The 21469-nt window shown below is 40.4% G+C and overlaps 2 long non-coding RNA genes across 2 annotated transcripts; one reads left to right on the top strand and one right to left on the bottom strand.

The window, feature by feature from the left end:
- Positions 1–9653: 9653 nt before the first annotated feature.
- Positions 9654–15983, bottom strand: LOC106605620 (uncharacterized). The gene is made up of 6 exons (XR_001328906.3): positions 15870–15983; positions 10793–10892; positions 10555–10668; positions 10411–10433; positions 10049–10229; positions 9654–9924 (listed from the first exon to the last, which is right to left on the bottom strand). It is a non-coding gene; the product is annotated as an uncharacterized LOC106605620 (long non-coding RNA).
- On the top strand, positions 12679–14204 carry LOC106605619 (uncharacterized). Its single transcript, XR_001328905.3, has 4 exons — positions 12679–12861; positions 13076–13441; positions 13535–13570; positions 14063–14204. It is a non-coding gene; the product is annotated as an uncharacterized LOC106605619 (long non-coding RNA).
- Positions 15984–21469: the final 5486 nt, after the last annotated feature.

The raw sequence follows: 21469 nt of genomic DNA, 5'->3' as shown, positions 1-21469 counted from the left end.
GTTAGGATCACCACCTCATTTTAAGAATGTGAAATGTCATAATACACTGCTCAACAAAATAAAGGGAACACTTAAACAACAGAATGTAACTCCAAGTCAATCACACTTCTGTGAAATCAAACTGTCCACTTAGGAAGCAACACTGATTGACAATAAATTTCACATGCTGTTGTGCAAATGGAATAGACAACAGGTGGAAATTATAGGCAATTAGCAAGACACCCCCAATAAAGGAGTGGTTCTGCAGGTGGTGACCACAGACCACTTCTCAGTTCCTATGCTTCCTGGCTGATGTTTTGGTCACTTTTGAATGCTGGCGGTGCTTTCACTCTAGTGGTAGCATGAGACGGAGTCTACAACCCACACAAGTGGCTCAGGTAGTGCAGCTCATCAAGGATGGCACATCAATGCGAGCTGTGGCAAGAAGGTTTGCTGTGTCTGTCAGCGTAGTGTCCAGAGCATGGAGGCGCTACCAGGAGACGGGCCAGTACATCAGGAGACGTGGAGGAGGCCGTAGGAGGGCAACAACCCAGCAGCAGGACCGCTACCTCCGCCTTTGTGCAAGGAGGAGCAGGAGGAGCACTGCCAGAGCCCTGCAAAATGACCTCCAGCAGGCCACAAATGTGCATGTGTCTGCTCAAACGGTCAGAAACAGACTCCATGAGGGTGGTATGAGGGCCCGACGTCCACAGGTGGGGGTTGTGCTTACAGCCCAACACCGTGCAGGATGTTTGGCATTTGCCAGAGAACACCAAGATTGGCGAATTCGCCACTGGCGCCCTGTGCTCTTCACAGATGAAAGCAGGTTCACACTGAGCACGTGACAGACGTGACAGAGTCTGGAGACGCCGTGGAGAACGTTCTGCTGCCTGCAACATCCTCCAGCATGACCGGTTTGGCGGTGGGTCAGTCATGGTGTGGGTAGCATTTCTTTGGGGGGCCGCACAGCCCTCCATGTGCTCGCCAGAGGTAGCCTGACTGCCATTAGGTACCGAGATGAGATCCTCAGACCCCTTGTGAGACCATATGCTGGTGCGGTTGGCCCTGGGTTCCTCCTAATGCAAGACAATGCTAGACCTCATGTGGCTGGAGTGTGTCAGCAGTTCCTGCAAGAGGAAGGCATTGATTCTATGGACTGGCCCGCCCGTTCCCCAGACCTGAATCCAATTGAGCACATCTGGGACATCATGTCTCGCTCCATCCACCAACGCCACGTTGCACCACAGACTGTCCAGGAGTTGGCGGATGCTTTAGTCCAGGTCTGGGAGGAGATCCCTCAGGAGACCATCCGCCACCTCATCAGGAGCATGCCCAGGCATTGTAGGGAGGTCATACAGGCACGTGGAGGCCACACACACTACTGAGCCTCATTTTGACTTGTTTTAAGGACATTACATCAAAGTTGGATCAGCCTGTAGTGTGGTTTTCCACTTTAATTTTGAGTGTGACTCCAAATCCAGACCTCATTGGGTTGATAAATTGGATATCCATTGATTATTTTTTGTGTGATTTTGTTGTCAGCCATGTCAGGCTTTTTTATGGCGGTTTTGGAGCAGTGGCTTCATCCTTGCTGAGCGGCCTTTCAGGTTATGTCGCTATAGGACTCGTTTTATTGTGGATATAGATACTTTTGTACCCGTTTCCTCCAGCATCTTCACAAGGTCCTTTGCTGTTGTTCTGGGATTGATTTGCACTTTTCGCACCAAAGTACGTTCATCTCTAGGAGACAGAACGTGTCTCCTTCCTGAGTGGTATGACGGCTGCGTGGTCCCATGGTATTTATACTTGCGTACTGTCGTGTCTTTGGCTATGCCGGATTAAGTGATATGACATACTATTCTATAAAAATAATTTCTCTATAATCAATATTACCTGATTAAGCTAACCAGGTAGATAATTAACTAGAATGTCGGGGCACCACGAAAGAATGTTCATAGAGCTGTTATCCTCCGAATAAACTCTGAAAGACCTAGTCATATTTTACATCAACAGCAGTCAATATTAATCGTCACCTTATTTCAGTCTCATCTGAAAGTTGTAAATTCTTGGTTATCTTCACGAACCCTGGCTAACAAGTTGAATCAGCAATACAAACTTTGGTTTAATTATTTATTTACTAAATACCTAAATAATCACACAGAATTACATATACACAGAATGCAAATTATGTCATACAGAAAACGTCCCTGGTGGACGGAGCCGACATGGCGGCTGGTTACACAAAGGAAGGGGGTTGGGTTTGAGTGAAAGAGCGGGAAGACTGAGTAACAAAGGGAGAAGCTATGCTATCGTAAATACAGTATCTTATGCATTCTAAATTACCGGCCATTTCAAAAAGGAGAATGCATTAAATATTTACTCTGAGCTGCGCTTCGGTAGGTTGGTTGTAGATGCTGGCCGTGTTGCCCAACAGAGATCTTCCTGTCCTCGGAAGAATATCTTTGGTGGTAAACTGGATACGTTGAAGTATCGTCATTGTGTGTTAGACTGGATCCGTTGTCCGTCCTTTCCTTGCCCACGTTTACAGCGGCCGCTGCTAACTCAACGGCTAGGAGGTATCACTTCTGGAGTGAATAAGAGTTCAAAGTTCATACCATTCACAACCAAAGCTCACGCTGAGGTTGGCGTAGTTCTGTAGTTGACATGTTAGTCCTTTTAACGTGGGACCATCGTCCTCACGTCCTCAGAACAGGAGGTTACATTTTCGTTAAGGACTTATATAGTGGTAGGAGAGAGAGCATGTTTCATAGTTTACAACCAATGTCTCTTCACATGCCACTGATTGAGCAGAGCTCTAACCTTATGAAAATCCAATTCTCTCATTTGGAAGCTAAAATTCCATTTAATCTTTTCACAAATAGTTTCATATTTAAACATTTAAATTGCACAACAATTACACGTGAATCTGATAACTATAATGTGTAGACTTTCCACGATACAGTTTATGTCATCCTATCATTAATATGAATGTCTCAGATGACAACCGAACTGACATCATATTCATTAAGTACCAATGCATATTTTCAACTGGTTGGATTACCAAAATATGGTTCCTTTCCTCCCACCTTTTGATGTTCCCCGACTCTCTATGTTTAACAAAGGCTTTTCAAGAGTCCTTCCGTAGAGTCAAGAGAGGAAAGGGAGAAAGGTATTTATGGGGGGGTCATAAACCTTACCCAAAGGCCAACTTCATGACAGTACTATTGTTTGTACAGGTGAACGTGGTACCTTCAGGCGTTTGTAAATTGCTCCCAAGGATGAACCAGACTTGTCGAGGTCTACAATAGTTTTTCTGAGGTCTAGGCTGATTTATTTTGATTTTTCCATAATGTCATTTAGCAGACACTCTTATCCAGAGCGACTTACAAATTGTCTATGGAGATTGCTTTGCTGTGTGCTAGATTTTATACACCTGTCAGCAACGAGTGTGGCTGAAATAGCCGAATCCACTAATTTGAAGGGGTGTCCACATACGTTTGTCTATATTGTGTATCAACCAAATGTTTTTTTCCATCTTCCCCTCTTTGTGCCTTCTCTTCCCCTTTTCTGTTAATGTCCTTAGCATCCCGATGCCCTGGAGACATTCAACCGCGGGACCATAGTGGGGTTGCTGGTGATTGCCATTGCCAGGAAGCCGTACGGCATTGTGGAGGCAGGGAATCAGACAGAACAAACACCTGCTCACTTTAAGATGCTCCCAGTAGAGCTCTTTATTGTCCATTAGTGTGTGGGTTTAAATGTTTTTACTTACCTGATCCTCAGACCATCAAGTCTTCCTCTGATCTCAATGCTTGGTGGCCAGCCGTCTTCTGGCTGTACCGGGTGGGGATACATGTGACCATTAAGGCCAGATCGTTTTTCAAGATGTTCATAGATGACCAGCAGGGTCAAATCATAACCATGAGAGGGCGCAGCCGTATAACACCTCAGGAGTAAATGTCAGTTGGCTTTTCATAGGCAGGTATTCAAAGTTTCTAAGTGTCTCTTCCTGCAGCGACAGGTAGAATATACTTTTTCTGCTTATAGTACTTCCTTATACTGTAGCACTTACTTGTACTGTATCAGTATGAGCTTTAACCTTCCGTGTCTCCCCATACTGACCCCAGAGGAGTGCCAACTCAACAGGATGCAGAACCACAGCTATGAAAACCCCACGAAAAATTATTTGAGCAAATGGCGATGAGTGTGTCCTCCCGATCATGCCCAATCACACGAGGTGCTCCCTTTCCTTGTTCCCCTCCTAGGGTGCAGTCCCAGTCACACCGCCTATGACGTATTAAGATGTATCATCACGACCAACACTTTAATGTAACTTGACAAGCAAATAGGGGGTATATACCCCAATCCTCTGACCAACCATGTCCCCACATCAGTTTTGGAATGTAAACCAGTAACAGAGATGTATTACCAACTGATCCATCCTGTTACTCTTCTGGTCTAGAATAAAGGGGTGGACATTAATGCCACAGTGTAACAATCATCTCATTTGGAGAGATTCACTCCTGTCTACTTGGATAGGAATGCCATTGGAATGGCTTGAGTTGACCCCCTTATTCTTAATGAAATGGATTGATATTTGTCAGAAACTGACTCAATGTTGAACAGTGCATTTTGCTTTGTTGTCATTTGTTTATTCTTTGTTGGATTGTGTTACAGCTCTGATTCATTATATTCCAGTTCAGATAAATAGTGTAAAATGTGAATGAACAATATAGTCGGATTATTGTACAACTGATCTAAAACTCCACACAAACTCTTTCTAAAGCTACAATAACTCTGACATGACGACCGCCAAATTTATTTGAAAAAAAACGTACATTTACATAAGTGTTCAGACCCTTTACTCAGTACTTTGCTGAAGCACCTTTGGCAGCGATTAAAGCCTAGAGTATTCTTGGGTATGACACTAGAAGCTTGGCACACCTGTATTTGGGGAACTTCTCTATAATTCATGTGCAAGAAGTCTGAGCAATGGAGATCTGATCAAGCTAATTACAACTGTAATAAAATGACAAATGAACCACAACACACTAGCGACACAACACACTGTTTTCTTGAATCACTGTTCTTGTTTTTCACCTCTGAGCACAGGATGGGATAGTTGTCCTGTATATGTAATATCAGCCTGCATGGAGTCACCAAGAGATTAATATGTTCTGTCACAGTTAACTATAGAGGTGGTTATAGAATCTATACTGCGTGCAACACAAACAGTTTGCTGCCATATATGGGGTTTGAGGTCTTGAGATTTAAACCCACCTTCATATTTGTAAGAAACATAACCAGCATAGTTAAGGGTATAAAACCTCAAATGTTCTCCAGATGTTTATGCCGTTTTATGGATGTCAGAAAGGGGGGGGGGGTTGAACACAACCACACATCAACCAAACCTTTATTTAGATTAAAGAGAACATGAAGCACAAAGTCATCACATCCTGTTCTTACACCTCAAATGTTCCATTGCAGCTGTTCACCTTTAGAGCTAAAACCATCAGAGACTTTTGTAATCCATGAACTTTGTTGTAATGGCAGGTTTGAAAAGCTCTAGGCAGCCTAGCATAGGTGTGCAGCTGCAGTTATCGGTAGCCTACAGTTGAACAGACTGAAAAATCTTCTTGTTTTCATCCCAGAATGTTTTGGAGTAGGCCACTGCCTATTTTTAGAAATTGTCTACACTTTATTAACTTTAATCTATACTCTATCAATAGCAATGATTATGATTAGGCTACACGATGAATGAAATATACGCCAACTGTAGTCAAAAGTTCACACAGTTAATAAATGAAAGTTAATCAAATATGGACTTTTGCCCACTCCAGTCTGGAATGCATTTACCAGATGCTGGTCACGTTTTACCTTTACCTTACTTGATTGTGTTCAGATAATAATACATGACAATAAAACAAATATATCAGTAGGGCTACATTCTTTACATTAAAGAGTGATCAAATATAAATAGGCCTAAAAACACAATAAAAATGCAGTGCATAAAGAAAGCTATTGTTCCGAAAACATTTCAAATCACAGTTTACAGTTTACTAAAGGTGTTAGAGCATAGTATCACTACTTACACACCATCATCTGCTCATCATCATCTGCTCATCATCTGCTCATCATCATCTGCTCATCATCATCTGCTCACCATCATCTGCTCATCATCATCTGCTCATCATCTGCTCATCATCATCTGCTCATCATCATCTGCTCATCATCTGCTCATCATCATCTGCTCACCATCATCTGCTCATCTATCACTCCAGTGTTAATCTGCTAAATTGTAATTACTTTGCTACTATGGTCTATTTATTGCCTACCTCCTCATGCCATTTGCACACACTGTATATAGACTTTCTTTTTTTCTATTGTGTTATTGACTACGCTTGTTTATTCCATGTGTAACTCTGTGTTGTTGTTTCTGTCACACTGCTTTGCTTTATCTTGGCCAGGTCGCAGTTGTAAATGAGAACTTGTTCTCAACTGGCCTACCTGGTTAAATGAAGGTGAAATAAAAAAAAATAACAAAATAAAATTGGCTTCAGGCTGTAACTTCAAATCAAATCAAATTGTATTACTCACATGCGCCAAATACAACAGGTGTTGTAGAACTTACAGTGAAATGGTTACTTACGAGCCCCTAACCAACAATGCAGTTAAAAAAAAAATGAAGAAGAATAGAAATAAAAGTAACAAGTAATTAAAGAGCAGCAGTAAAAAAATAACAATAGAGAGGCTATATACGGGGGTACCGGTACAGAGTCAATGTGCGGGGGAACCGGTTACTCAAGGTAATTGAGGTAATATGTGCATGTAGGTTGTGTTATTAAAGTGACTATGCATAGATCATAACAACAGAGAGTAGAAGCGGTGTAAGGGGGGGGGCAATGCAAATAGTCTGGGTAGCCATTTGATTAGATATTCAGGAGTCTTATGGCTTGAGGGTAGAAGCTGTTTAGAAGCCTCTTGGACCTAGACTTGGTGTTCCGATACCGCTTGCCATGCGGTAGCAGAGAGAACAGTCTATGACTAGGGTGGCTGGAGTCTTTGACAATTTTTAGGGCCTTCCTCTGACACAGCCTGGTATAGAGGTCCTGGATGGCAGGAAGCTTGGCCCCAATAATGTACTGGGCCATACGCACTACCCTCTGTAGTGCCTTGCGGTCGGAGGCCGAGCACTTTCCATACCAGGCAGTGATGCAACCAGTCAGGATGTTCTCAATGGTGCAGCTGTAGAACCTTTTGAGGATCTGAGGACCCATGCCAAATCTTTTCAGTCTCCTGAGGGGGAATAGGTTTTGTCGTGCCCTCTTCACGACTGCCTTGGTGCGCTTGGACCATGTTAGTTTGTTGGTGATGTGGACATCAAGGAACTCGAAGCTCTCAACCTGCTCCACTACAGCCCCGTCGATGAGAATGGGGGGGTCCACAATTGTAGTCCACAATCATCTCCTTTGTCTTGATCACGTTGAGGGAGATGTTGTTGTCTTTGCACCACACGGTCAGGTCTCTGACCTCCTCCCTATAAGCTGTCTCATCGTTGTCGGTGATCAGGCCTACCACTGTTGTGTCATCAGGAAACTTAATGATTGTGTTGGCGTTGTGCCTGCGCATGCTCTTAGTACACGTCCTGGTAATCCGTCTGGCCCAGCAGCCTTGTGAATGTTGACCTGTTTAAAGGTCTTACTCACATCAGCTGGGGAGAGCGTGATCACACAGTCATCCGGAACAGCTGATGCTCTCATGCATGTTTCAGTGTTACTTGCCTCGAAGCGAGCATAGAAGATATTTAGCTTGTCTGGTAGGCTCGTGTCTCTGGGCAGCTCTCTGCTGTGCTTCCCTTTGTAGTCTGTAATAGTTTGCAAGCCCTGCCAGATCCGATGAGCGTCGGAGTCAGTGTAGTACGATTCGATCATAGTCCTGTATTTACACTTTGTCTGTTTGATGGTTCGTCGGAGGGCATAGCAGGATTTCTTATAAGCTTCCGTGTTAGAGTCCCGCTCCTTGAAAGCGGCAGCTCTACCCTTTAGCTCAGTGCGAATGTTGCCTGTAATCCATGGCTTCTGGTTGGGGTATGTACGTACGGTCACTGTGGGGACGATGTCCTCGATGCACTTATTGATAAAGCCAGAGACTTATGTGGTGCACTCCTCAATGCCATCGGAAGAATCCCGGAACATATTCTAGTCTGTGCTAGCAAAACATTACATTTATGTCATTTAGCAGACGCGCTTATCCAGAGCAACTTGCAAATTGGTGCATTCACCTTATGATATCCAGTGGAACAACCACTTTACAATAGTACATCTATATCTTTTTTTTGTGGGGGGGGGGGGGGGGGTTAGAAGGATTACTTTATCCTATCCCAGGTATTCCTGTAGTTTAGCATCTGCTTCATCTGACTACTTTTTTATAGACCGAGTCACTGGTGCATCCTGCTTTAATTTTTGCCTGAAAGCAGGAAACAGGAGGATAGAGTTATGGTCAGATTTGCCAAATGGAGGGCGAGGGAGAGCTTTTGTAATCAAGGTAGTGATGAAGTCCAGGTGTGCATAATGATGGGGCGCAGGTGTGAATAATGTTGGTTGGCAGGTGTGCGTAATGATGGGTTGCCAGGACTGGTGGTTAGTAAACAGGCAACGTTGAGCGCCAGAACGAGAGTAGGCGTGACAGTGCATTTTTTGTTTAATTTACTGGGTAAATAAATGCACAAGTAGCTTATGTTAGGTTCAGTTATGCCTTGTTCACATTGGCAGTTTGAAGTGACTCAAATCTACGCAAAAAATCATATCCGATTTAAATCTGTTATTTTTCCTTCAGTCTGAAGAGCCAAAAAGCAAATAGAATCGGATATTTCAAGCCACCTTCGTGGTGGTTTAAAATGAAATACACATTTGATTCCTGGGCATGCGACTTGTGACTGAATGGACACATCTAATTTATTTGGCATAGCTTGTTGCTTGCTAGCTACTCTGTTGACAGTTTGACAAGAATATGTGGTAGCTAATTAGCTTGTTTAAAGTGTTCTTACAATTTCATTTTGAACATTCAAAGCAACTGGGAAACATCTAAATGTACACCCCTGCACACACCCATCGTTACTATGACAACTAGCATAGCCGTGTCAGCAGATGACTGCTGTCTGAACACACACAATATGATTTGGTCACTTGCTGTTTGGGACAGTCAGTATTCCAAAACGGATTTGAGCATTAAGGTCTAGCGTGTGAACAAGGCTTTAGCTCCTCAAATGGGGATTTTGAAGGAGGAAGGGAAAGTCATAGTCAGTCATTGTCATACCCTGTAACAGGGCTGGGGTCAATAAAAATTGAAGCCAGTCAATTCGACAATTGAAAAAAGGACATCTATTTTCAAAGACTTCTCAATAAACTGAAAAGGAGATGCTATTCATGTGAAACATTTTTTTTCTTTTAAATATTTTTATTCAAATTACTTCCTAAAGTCACTTCCTAAGACTTCCATTCGAAATTACCCTAAACCTGGTAGCTAAGCAACTGAACAAAATGATAAAGTGTCTTATAACAAAATGATAAAGCTTGTCTTTTAACAACAAAATAAAAGTCTTATTGACCTTACAGATTCTACAAAATACAAAACACTGCTTTAAAAAGTAATACTTTTTAAAAAAATCACAGTCATCCAAATTCTGAATTTATTAAAAGGTTGTCTCTTATTGTTGTGTTATCTTCTGCATGTTAAGTGGGATTTTTTTCCTTCTTTCAGTCGTCACAGACAACTGAAAGGCTTGTCGTCACAGACAATATGGTTTTTGCTGCCTGCCATGGTTTGTTATAGTTGGATGCAATCATTAGGGGGGCTTGCTTCCATTTGATTCTATTAAGTTACTAGTGAATACTCCTTAGATGTTTGAGGATGTCAATCTTTCCATCTTCTGGTATAGCAGCACACCTGGAATAAGTTAAGATAGGACAAGTATAATCATTCTACCAGAATGTTTCAAGATTAGAGTTAATGTACTGATTTAATTATCTTAACCTAACGGTGAGTGGTCAAAATGAGTAAATTAACTTACCAATCATACAATGAATAGCCCTAATACTGGTATGGCTATGATCAAGATGTGAAATTTGATTTGTTCCGAATGGTTTTGTATTTTGTGAATTTGTTGATTTTTTCCACCCTCTCCAGATGCCACCGTATGAGGGGAAATTGATATTTTGGTTTTTAAATGTCTCAAAGAGTTCGGATTGCCACTGAAATGCAAATATTGGAAATGTGAAATTATACAACATTCCTAGCTGCATGCTGTAATAAGTAAAACCTACAATTTTTCTGAATAATGCATTTCACATATTCTTCCTCTTCAAACATATCATTGAATCAACACTCTGTATTTGAGGAACATAATGAAGTGTTGTTGATGGCGCTGTCTACCTCTAGGCACTGAAATTCTTTGCCTGTAGAGAAAAGAAAATACAAATATATTGCACGTGTGAATTCTTAAATGTCAGAACGTGAAATGTACTGCAGAGTGAACCTGAATGGTGTCATAGTCAGGAGACCTAGGTCAAAACTGACCTTTTGCTCGCTTTGTACATTTAGCATTGCCTGCTGAAAAAGCTGTAGTCCAGTCCTTTTTACGGTATATGACTTCACCTTTGCGATTTGTACAAGTAATGGTGAATCCTGGATCTGTAAGTAGGTGGAGCAGGTGGAGCAGTAAACATGTTATTTAATGGTTTCCTTACACTTGATAAGCTAAAGAGGCAGTTTGATCATTTTAAAAACAACTTAAATGGAGATGCAGTATAATTACCTTCATTGACTGATGGAGTTTTTACAGGAACATATAAAAAGGTGAGCAATATCACAATCCTTACATGTGCAGTCATTCTCAGGACTATTGCAACTATTGTCTAAAACAGAGAAAAATGTGAGAAATAAGTAACATGTAAAAAACAACATCTGCTTAGTTATGTATGTAGTGGAATACAAAGGAAACTGGAAAAACCAGTAGGAGACTGAGATAGAAACTATATTTTTGTTATTTAATACATGCATGACAGTGATTACAAAAAGGTGGGGGTGCAGTGCAAAAAGTTGCTTATTAAAAGAAAATCACAAGTTGAGGCTCTATGCTATCTACAGCACTGTAATAAATAAATAAAAATGAGACACACATTGAGGAGACCTGGTGTATAATAAGGGTAGATACTCTATGCAAAAGTATTGAACATGCAATTATGGGTCATCAGTTAAGGTGTTCTATGATGTCCCATATTTAGCTGTATGACATGTATTCAGTATGCTCTCAATGTTAAATTGTTGACTTCAACGGGCCACATGTACAGCCACAAACATCGGAACCTATCATAGTGGCTCAGAGGCCTGTGTACCCACATCCATCCCCACACATGAAGTCAGAGCCGATCGTAGCATTTAGGGGCCCTTAGCCAAAAGTTGTGAGCAAAACATTTTAGTAGCCCTCTTCTTGACAGCGAAGAGAAAATCAAGTTTTATTTCCTGCAATTCTACACATTTTGCCATGGAGTGGAGAGAAAATGTTTGCAGATTTTAATATAATATCTGATGATCAATGGGGGCCCCTCGGTCAGTAATTCGAACATGATTACCACAAGTTTAGATAGCTGACCGCTAGACTAATTTACCAGTCTAAAAATAGTTGACATGGGCTAATAAAGTGACTGTCAGTGACTGACATAAAAGAGAAAAACAGCCTATAAACCACCGCATTTTGAAATATCACCTTTTGTATTCTATTATTCGAACTCTCAACATTAAGTTCAGACCCGGACTGAGTTCCTAAATACAAAATGTTGAATTTTATTGTGGAAATTGATCCCCGGGCCTCAAAAGGGGGCCTCCAGTTGCCCATCCCTGCTATTGAGTAACATTTACCTAATTTGAACCATAGTATATTACAATACTGTAAATATAATATTTCAAAGCAATGCAATGTTTCCTGTGGCTACCCCACTCAACAGAGAAAGTTGACCCCTGGCCTAGCATGACAGAAGAGATGTAAAATTAGTGAACGTTTGTGGGAGACCTGCTAACCTTTCTGCTGAATCAAAAGGCCATACATAGTCCTCCCTTATCACAACCATAGAACCTAACAATCCTGTTGCTTCTTAATGTTGGTACTGTATTTCTGTTAAACAGGACCATTCAAAAAAGTAGGGGATATCTTACCAAACACATAACGTAATAGAAGGGATGCAACAAAATAAGTTTGGAATTGATTGTATACACGTTTTTCTTTCTCTTACGCACAAAGTTGGCCTATTGATGCCATCTTGTGGACACTGAAAAGCAGATGTTGAGATATTATGTACATAGTGAGTATAAGTATTTTCTGCACATTTAATAATGCACTGTATGCATTAATTAATATAATATAATTGATATATTAATTGATGTATATATTTGTTTTTCTTAATTCATATACATGGTTAATTTTGTTGTTTGAATTCAACCTCAGATAACCTGATATTTATATAATTCACTATGCCAAAATGTAATGAATGTATAAATAAAAGAGTAATGTCATTTACCTATATAGGCTGTAGGAATTTTACTTGTATTGACTTACAATGTTGCATTCCGACACCAAATTATAACCAGTAGCAGCCACATGTATAGAACAGCCATGAAACACTTTGACCCGTTTCTTGAAAATTCTGTCAATGTTACAGTACATTGAATGCCTGTGTCAATGTGGTTTCTGTGGCTATAACTGCTCTTTTCTTCTTAGGTACAGGAAACAAGTCAATCATTTTCACATGTGTTGGAACCATATTCAACAAAGAAACGACACAATTAGATCACCAATGTTCCGCGCTTTTCTATTGCTGTTACTGGCAGGTAAGAAAATATTCCCGTGTTTTTTTTTTATATCTATGTTTAACTGTTTGATAATATGCAGTAAAATGTAGAGGAAAGATTCAGAGGAAGCATCAGAGCTTTACCTGATACATGACCACTTAGATGGCATGCACTGACAAGACCTCAATTAGACAGATGATTCTATTCTTACAGTATCTCATTACCCACACACTCTTTGTCTCTTCTCCACAAGGTCCTGCACACACTAGTGTGAAGGTAAACCAGTGGACGTCTGAAACTCGCTACACATTGGGAGACACAGCCATTTTGCATTGCAACATAACCTCCGATCAGGAGGTGATAGAGAACTGTGAAATGCATTGGGTAATCATGGATATCAACAACAAAAACCGAACAATAGATGTCCTGAAGACAGAGTTGTATAAGCAACGTGTAAACATTGAGTCAATTGAAAGCACCACTTCCATGACATTAAGAAACCTGACCTTACATGACAGAGATATGCCAAACTGTACAGCAGAGTGCTACTTTGATGGACAATATAAAAGATATTTTGGGATGGGTTCTGTTCAGATTTTCGAAGAGATGGAAGTAAAGGGTATGTATTACTGTATATCTTATGATGTTGTATATCTATATGTAGTAAGGATTCTTCAGAAAATGATATCCCTCTTATTTTCCCTTTCACCAGAAGTCACCCAGGACAAGACAACTGTGGCTCCAAGTGGTAAGTCACTATAAGGTTTTATTCATGCTAAATACTAGTTTAGTACATTATGTGTCCGTTTCACCGAAATGTATTAAATAAAGATGTAATAGCTCAATTTGTTTTGCTGTAATGTAAACCGTTATATAATTTCTTTATTATTTTATTTTACATTATGTCCTAAATCAAGTTACTAAAGAACTAGGATAATTTATACAATCACCACCAAATCCTGGATTAGGCCTTAATTTATTTATTTTTGTTTTTAAAAAGCACTTTTAAAACAAGTCTAGTCAATTTAGCCTAGTCCTGGACAAAAACAATTACTCAATAGAGAATCTCCATTTTACGTGTTTTTTCATCCAGACAAGGCTTAATCTGTGTCCGGGAAAGCACCTAGTGCAGTTGAGTCTAGGACTTGGCAATATGATGAACAACATGTTATAATAGGTTTGATAGCATTCTCTCTACACAACATGTTGTATTGCTAACATGACTGTCTTCTTCTTGCAGAACTTTAAGAGGAGCCATTTTACCCCTGGATCAAATATCTACTGTTCTCTAGTAATCTTCTAATCTTTCTTGTAGCAACAGCTATTTATGTGTTTTACATGCGAAAACAAATGCAAAGGAATTAAAGAACGAATTGGCCGTGTTACTGCTGTATGCATCTCTCGTCCAGCACCAGATCAAATGCCACCTTTATGAGAATGTATCAAATTGATATAACATGGCTTTGGCTAGTGTAAGTGTCCAGTGCTGGTGATCGCGTGCCCGTTGGAGCCGCTTCTTCTTGTTTTCAGCGGATAGGAGTGGAACCCAGTGTGGTCGCCTGCTGACAAGGACCGATGAGTTGTGCATTCCGATACGCGGTTCTGCACACCACTGGTGTACTGCAGCGTTATCTGCCTGTTTTTGGCCTTCATGTTAGCTTGCACGATTCTTGCCATTCTCCTTCGACCTCTCATCAACGAGCTGTTTTCGCTCACTGGATGTTTTTTGTTTGTCTCACCATTCTCTGTAAACCATAACACATGGATGGGCAACTTTGATTCTTGTGGGGGCCACAAAAGATCTAAACTGATCACGAGGGGCTGCCGTTGCTCTCAGGTCTCATACCCACATCCATAGCTGTTTTACAGCGAATTTCCTGCTATTCTACACATTTTGCCATAGGGTGTAGAGAAATGTTGGCCGTTTTAATATGATATCTTAGTGAGACTGACAAACAAAAAAAACTATGGGGGACATCTCGGCCGATAATTCGACCATGATTACAAGTTTAGATAGCTGTCCGATAAACTAATTTGGCAATCTAAAAAATGTTAGCTGACATGGGATAATTGACTGACTATCTGTGTCTGACATAAACAAGAGAAACCTTTCTGAAACACAACCACATTTCGAAATTGCACCCTGTGTATTCTACTATTCTAACCCATAACAGTAAATGTAGACCCCGTCTGAGTTCCTAATTGATTCGAGTTCCTTTAAAAGGAGACGCGGGACGCAAGTTGCCCAATTTTACCCTAGACAATGTCGTGCGTGAAAAGTCTCCGAGGCCGACCGTTTCAAATAAACTGGCCACTGAGTGTATATGATATGAATAGTGATAAGACGAGCTAATGAAATAGGCTTCCAATGCAACGTTAGCCTAGTCTACTACAGGCTGCACAGTTTTTGTAGTTCACGTGTCGCCTTGCAAAACCGGTCACATACAATATTGTGGCTTCAAGGTAATCAAAATCGAAAGCAAAATGTTTCTTTCGTTTTTATTTTATTTTCAACTTTACATTGTTCATTATATAGCTACCGTAGGCTACTATGCTATTGATTAATACACAATTTATCATACTTAAATTGACTGTTCACTTAAAATCCCAGACTATATTCAAATGAAAGCTTTAACAGCCTCTGCTGTTTTTCGAATCCCAGACTGTAGCTTTAACATGAAATTATCAATATTACAGAAGGACATGGGATCTTTTTTTATTTGTATTATTAGCTGGTTATATTAGGCTTACTACAGTATGCCACAAAACCTATATATATAGGCTACTATCCTGGCCTAGGCTATGCTACTGTAAGGCTGACGCTTCACATTTCTGCCTCGAAAAAACTGTCAAATATAATGTGGAATTGTGGATCAAAATCGAAAGTGAAATGTTATTCTTGTTTTTACTTTATCTTTTCAACTTTACAATGTTCATTATATAGCTACTGTAGGCCTACTGTGCTATTGATTAATAAACTATCATAATCAAGTTTACTATTCACTTTAATCCTGGTTAAATCTGAGGTGCAAAACATCAGTTCCTACCGTGGTGCTGGTACAGTACTGGAGTGCAGCAGACTGGCATTCAAATCACTGTACAGATATAGCCTTCACGGACAGGTAATACAGGTCAGTGACTAGCGTGACGATTAGTGTAACCTAGGCTACGGAAATAATAATAATACATTTACATTTACATGTAAGTCATTTAGCAGACGCTCTTATCCAGAGCGACTTACAAATTGGTGCATTCACCTTATGATATCCAGTGGAACAACCACTTTACAATAGTGCATCTAAATCTTTTAAGGGGGGGGGGGGGGGGGGGGGTTAGAAGGATTACTTTATCCTATCCTAGGTATTCCTTAAAGAGGTGGGGTTTCAGGTGTCTCCGGAAGGTGGTGATTGACTCCGCTGTCCTGGCGTCGTGAGGGAGCTTGTTCCACCATTGGGGTGCCAGAGCAGCGAACAGTTTTGACTGGGCTGAGCGGGAACTGTGATTCCTCAGAGGTAGGGGGGCCAGCAGGCCAGAGGTGGATGAACGCAGTGCCCTTGTTTGGGTGTAGGGCCTGATCAGAGCCTGAAGGTATGGAGGTGCCGTTCCCTTCACAGCTCCGTAGGCAATCACCATGGTCTTGTAGCGGAAATAATAACAATAGTATAATGAATACAGATATTAAGAAACGAAAGTTGAGTTTATAAAGGTAAAAGAGGAAACTTACATCCTTGTATGCCATGGGTTTTATGTGTACTTATGTTAGCAAATGTTGTATAAAAGGCAGACACAACGCAGGCTACAAACGTATTACAACTCTAGCAGGCCAATCCTTCTGCTGGAGGTATGCTGGGTATGCTTGCCATTCCAAAGAAACATAAAGTAAATTTAGGGAATACTTGTAAAGCTGTGGGAGGAGTGCTACTGTATGATCAAACTACCATTCAGCTCCTGAAATTCATCTGCTTGAAATCGAGCACAATGTCAAATCCTATCCCTATACAATTCACCTACAATGACACAAGCAGGCAAAGGAATTATGTTTCTGTATCTAGAATCCACTCCAGAAAGATGTCCCGGTTGTCTGTAAGACAAAAAACGAACAAAATGATACTCCGTTTGTACAGTTTTAACAACAGTTGAACCGTGCCAGCATAACATCAACATTAGGGTAGACAAGTTGAACATGCATACATGTGCACAGGCACAGAGGTTACCTTTACAACAATATCAATCAAATGTATTTATAAAGCCCTTTTTACATCAGCCAGTGCTGTACACAGGGGCGAAAATCTGATATCAACTTTGGAGGGGACAATTACATGACATTTTCTCAAGAGCAATTCCTGAGGGGGACACTAAAAGTAGTGCTGTAACACATAGCCTACATTGTAATATGGTAAATGTATATTGAGGAACCAAAGAAATAAGGTGTTTGCCCGTACTCCTAACTACCGGTACCCAAAACTACACAACTAATCACAACAGCAATACCATTGCCTTTAACAAATCTTAGTTCAGTCACCAGTTTAAGTTGAGAGTGGGGGTATCCATGGCATTTTCCAATTATGTTCCTATTTTACAAGTCAAAAAAATGGAGAACCTTTCATAATGTTGCCAAACAAAGACTCAACAAACTTACCTGAGACTCCCTGTCTCTGCCAGTCTGTCCCTGCATAGCTGTCCCCAACTCTGCTGTCTGTGTGCCATCTGTTGCCTGCTCTGCCTAATGACATCATTGTGAAACATTTCCATTAGAATTTCATTTCTTTCTTATGAACATTTTATCAACTAGTCTGAGATATTAGGCTACTAGGGTTCTTACTTTGCGTTTTGGTGTACTGAAAAATACTCTGATGTCCGTCTTTTATTTTTCTGCCATTTTTCTACCTGACTGGCTGGCTGGCTACACACACACACAGTGTGTAGGTTATTTACAGTAGGAGATGGGCTTCTATCATCTTCTATCATTCTATTTGGGCTTCGATCTAAAAGGTAGCTAGCAAATGTGAAACGGATTAAAATGACAAGAGTTGACAGCTGTATGAGTTCACCATTTACACAACATATGCTGCAACCTTTTGTAATTTTAATAGTTTGTTTCATATTGGCTGGCTTCCAACAATAGCTGAATTTGCAAAGCTAGCGAGCACCAATTCAGTTTCAGTGGTGTTTGCTATAATCTTCGCTACCCGGGTTAAATAAAGGAGAAATAAAATAAATAAATAAAAGTTCCCTTGCGACAATTTAGCTTTTGCAACGAGACCATTAAATATATTTAAGACAATGGTAGAAGTCGCTAACCTTATCACAGGGACTTTGAAGCACTAACTTACAGTAGACACGACCCCTCTGTTACCTTGCCAACTAAGGAACTGGCAGTGGATCAAACCATTGTGAGGCAAAGGGTGGGGGGGTCGCATTCTTTTGAAACTTAAAAACGCGCTATTAAGTGTCTATAATCAGCACAATTGCTTTCATTGCGTATTATTAATATTATTTAAATTACATAGTTATGTTTCAGTGATATATTGGGGGGGACAAATCATATTTTTCCCAGGATGGGGGGGTCGTGTCCCCCCCGTCCCCCCCGGGATTTCCGCCCCTGGCTGTACAGAAACCCAGCCTAAAACCCCAATCAGCAAGCAATGCAGATGTAAACTCAGCAAAAAAAGAAACATCCCTTTTTCAGGACCCTGTCTTTCAAAGATAATTAGAAAAAATCCAAATAACTTCACAGATCTTCATTGTAAATGATTATTCAATGAACCATGAACAATTAATGAACATGCACCTGTGGAATGGTCGTTAAGACACTAACAGCTTACAGACAGTAGGCAATTAAGGTCACAGTTATGAAAACTTAGGACACTAAAGAGGCCTTTCTACGGACTCTGAAAAACACCAAAAGAAAGATGCCCAGGGTCCGACTGGTTTGTGACCACTGGCCTAGATAAATAATGATTTATAAAATGTCATCTAAAAAATAAGTCATAATTAGCCTAATGAAGCCTAATAACGTTCCAACCAAATAACATGTGCTGAGCCTGCTGACACTTTATTTTATTTTTAGAAAATAATTCCACTCAGATGAGTTTCAATTGGAACAAGTGAATTTGACTTAGTAGACAAGCAAAACCATTGACTATGGTGTTTAAGACAGTATTGCTGCTGAGGGTTGTTATTTGGTCCAGAATAAACCATAAAACCATAACCATGTTGACTTCCTGACATTGCACATAGTTTCAGTCTGTGACGTTTAAAAACTGGAATGGAAATTTAGGTGAAAGAACAGGATGTGATGTCATTGTGCTTCATGTTCTATTGAAACTAAATAGATGTTTGGTTGATGTGTGGTTGTGTTCAACTCCCTGCTCTGACATCCATAAAATGCACAAACACATTTGCAGAACACTTGAGGTTTTATTCCCTTAACTATCAATGCTGTTATGTTTTGTACAAATATGAAGGTGGATTTCAATCAAGACCTCAAACCCCAAATATGGCAGCAAACTGTTTATAGTGTTGCACACAGTATAGATACCTTCACCAATGTAGATAATAAAATAGGCTACACCAGGCCACAATAAAAGCCATACTTTAGAACACTCCACTTTCATGTGGGTGGTGTGTTTATTAATGTGTTATTGTGACAGAACACATGCATCTCTCTAGGTGACCCCACGCTGGCTGATATGATAAAATCAAGACAACTATCCCATCCAGTAGTCAGAGCGGAAGAACAGTGATTCAAGAAAGTGTTTCGTGGGTCATTTTTTATTTTATTACAGTTTTAATTAGCTTAATCAGATCTCCATTGCTCAGATTTCTTGCACATGAATTACACTCTACATAGCTCAGGGACAATTGGCCAAATGAGTCAGTTGTCTGACCTCTTCTAGAGCAGAGTATGTCTTTGGTCAAGTTCTGAATGGATTTGAAGATCAGCTCCCTCATTCCAATCAGAGTATAGTCAAAATGGTGGGAGTTCACATTATATACAGACAGTATCTGTCAGGCATAGAGCAATAATTGGTTCACAGTTGTGCTTGGCGCCACAACATGGACAATTTAGTTATAGACTTTTTTATATTGAACATTTATTTAACTCGGCAAGTCTGTTTTAGAACAAATTCTTATTTACGATGATAGCCTACCGGGGAACAGTGGGTTAACTGCCTTGTTCAGGGGCAGAACAACAGATTTCTACCTTGTCAGCTCAGAGATTTAATCTTGCAACCTTTCGTTTACTAGTCCAACGCTCCAACCACGAGGCTATCTGCCGCCCCTCTATGACTGCCGGGAAGGCGGAGTTCTTCCCTCAGACACATGAAATTGTTAAAAAAAAAAAGGACCACCTCGCCTTCCCGGCGCTATGGCTGCTGAATCAAGTGCACCTAGCGGGAACAGAGCAAAACGAATAAAAAAACTGGAACGGAAGGCTTTATTGTTGGTGAAAGATTAGTGGAATCTGTGTGGGTAGCTGGACAGGTAGGATGACTGACAGTGAGGGTGAACAGGTGGTCACGGGTCAGGTGACAGAGGAATGGATGAGACTGAGGCAGGAATTCCTTTAACCATAAAGTGGTATATTTACTGAGTAGTCTGTGCTGCATAACAAAGGAAACAGAATAACGTGTATCCAATCAAATCCATCATCACAAAGATCTAATCATAACAATCATTAATTATTAACATAATTTAGGGAATTCAACAATCCAGTTCATTAATAAGTCAATAGGAATCATCGGTGAGTAATTTAGGCTCGTAACTATTTATCATAAATCATGAAAGAATAATACAAACAGTGATCGGTTATTCAATCTATAATCGCCATTAGTTGGATATCAGAGCCGATCAGTTCAACAAACAATGACTTTCTTATTTCACCCTTTCAAGTGTCTTCATGTGTACACGGAATTTCATTACATATTAACCATACCAATTGCATAATTGGCCTATTATGATCCGTAGGGCCGGAATCATTGACCATTCACATTAGACAAAATGTTTGAATAACTTCAAACAACTGATGGCCCACTCTCCCGATCGCAACAGATAGTTCAGATGAAAGTTCAGATGAAAGGTAACGGAGTCGGTGGATTTACGTGGATTCATGGACGCACAGAACTTCTGGATTAGACAGAGTGAAGGAAGAGAAAGCAGCGCGATCAGGCGATGGTGATTTCCTCCTTTTATGGAGTGGAGATCTGTCGGACATTTCCACCTGACCTAATTAAAGCGCCCCTGGCCCAGCGGAGTAAGTGGCAATGAATTAAAGGATTATTCCACCAACTCCATGGGCTTTTTCTACAGTTGGGTTGTTTACAGAAATGTTCGATATATCGAATAGGAATTCCTCAGAGCTCGACCAGTAGATCGCTACTGACTGGTTTGTGACCACTGGCCTAGATAAATAATTATGTATCAAATGTCATCTAAAAAATAAGTCATAATTAGCCTAATAGAAGCCTAATAATGTTACAACCAAATAACATGTGCTTAGCCTGCTGACACTATTTTATTTTTAGAATGATGAAAACAGCAAATAAATCCACTCAGATGAGTTTCAATTGGAACAAGTGAATTTGACTTAGTAGACAAGCAAAACCATTGACTATGGTGTTTAAGACAGTATTGCTGCTGAGGG

Source organism: Salmo salar, chromosome 05, assembly GCF_965601325.2.
Source record: "Salmo salar chromosome 05, fSalSal1, whole genome shotgun sequence".
Classification (NCBI taxonomy): domain Eukaryota; kingdom Metazoa; phylum Chordata; class Actinopteri; order Salmoniformes; family Salmonidae; genus Salmo; species Salmo salar.
The sequence above is the reverse complement of the archived record's forward strand: the minus strand, read 5'-3'. Positions and strand labels throughout refer to the sequence as shown.